The following is a 1,728-nucleotide window of genomic DNA, read 5'->3' as shown; positions in this document are numbered from 1 at the left end:
GGTACTTTTTTCAGGCCTCAGGTATATGAAAGGGTAGGGATTTTACTCGTTGATGTATAAAAGTGTAATGAAGTCTGTTATTTGGGTCTGTGAAAGATCTGAAAGGGCCCAAACGGGCTAACAGATGAATTTTATGGCTTTATAAATTCGAGAAAACTTTCTATTATTGTGGTTGATTCCTATTTAAAAGACAGTGCATTTACAGCAGTTAAAAGGGATGCAAAGTTCTAAACAAGGTATGTGAAAGGGGAACCATTTGTCAATAGAAGGTATACAAAGGGGTACCTCTTTCGAGATAAATTATGTATGAAAGGGTAAGGGGTTGGACCTTAGGGCGGAGCCTCCCCGTTTATGTATAAACAGTTCTTAATACCCCCCACCCCACCCCCGCGGGGGTACGATACCCAAAACACAGGGACACCCAAGTCACTGTGACATGGCAACTTTTCAAACAGGCCTGTCGGAACCACGACCGTACTGGTGCGAAAACATCACTTTACCTCGACCTCTTGCACTCTAATTATTACTACAGTATTTATCCTGTCTCGTCCAATAATTGAAAAGTAGCTAGGGGAGTTACGAAAAATCGTTGTCTTAAGTATACTTCTTCCCTTAGAGTTTGGAAAGCTCACGCCATGGTTGTGCTATGACGGCAGAGAAATCCACTGGAAAAAGCGTGATGCATGAACCGAGTTCTTGTTTTGCTTGTTTTAAACTAAGTTAATTACAGTATTGCTTAAAATTGTGGACGTTCTCGATGCCGTCGTATATCGTCTCTGATATAATCGGGGCAGTCTATGCTTACTATCAACCAGGCCCGGGTTGTCCAAACGTTAGATAGCGCTATGACCGGATAAATTACTATCCAGCGGATAAATATTATAAAAACCACTTGCGCTATTCAGTGGATAGAGATTTATCCGGTGGATAGCGTTATCCACCATCTGAACAACTGAGGCCAGGGGTTAATTTTTTTAAAACTTTTGAAAGCGCAATTTACAAGTGTAGCTATTGTTTTCAGACTCTGAAACAATAGCTACACTTGTAAATTACACTTGTAAAAGTTTTATTAAGTTCAGCCCGGGAACTATTTCAGATAGTTGTCCGGTAGCCGGTTTGTAAGTGCTTTAGCCAATTCGCCACCCTACTTCTTTCCTATCACGTTGCATGTCATCTGACTGCTAGTCCTCCTAAACCTCTGCTATTTCGTTCGTCTTATTGAAATTTTATTGTTTTCTCACGCCCCTCGGGAACTAGGGCACAAACAGCCATGAAAATCCCTTTGCTTACCTGGTAACTCCCCAAAATGCGTCTAGCTTTACCTTGTACCCTAATAAACTCCGCAAGCTGTGTTATAATTGTTGTTCCACAAGATCATAGCTTCCTTATGCAAACCTTCTCAGGGCCTAGTTACTAAGACTTTATTTATTTATTTATTTTCTTCACACACAGGCCATATCGCGTGTGATGTGTACAAAGCCATTCAGGAATTCCACAGGAAAACATGCATCCGATTTCAATACTACGACAGGGCAGTCCATGGGAGTAACTACATTCGATTTGGAAATAGCGATGGGTAAGGTATCAAAATATCAAAAAGGCATTATCTAGATATGTTTCTTTCTTTCTTTTTCAAAAAAATACTTTAAATAATTATACAAAAAAGATGCAAACAACTTAATTTACCTGAGAGGAGCATGCTGGAGGGTGGACTTAAGTTATTCACCT

The sequence above is a fragment of the Porites lutea genome, chromosome 8, assembly GCF_958299795.1.
Source record: "Porites lutea chromosome 8, jaPorLute2.1, whole genome shotgun sequence".
Classification (NCBI taxonomy): domain Eukaryota; kingdom Metazoa; phylum Cnidaria; class Anthozoa; order Scleractinia; family Poritidae; genus Porites; species Porites lutea.
Note: the sequence above shows the minus strand (reverse complement) of the source record.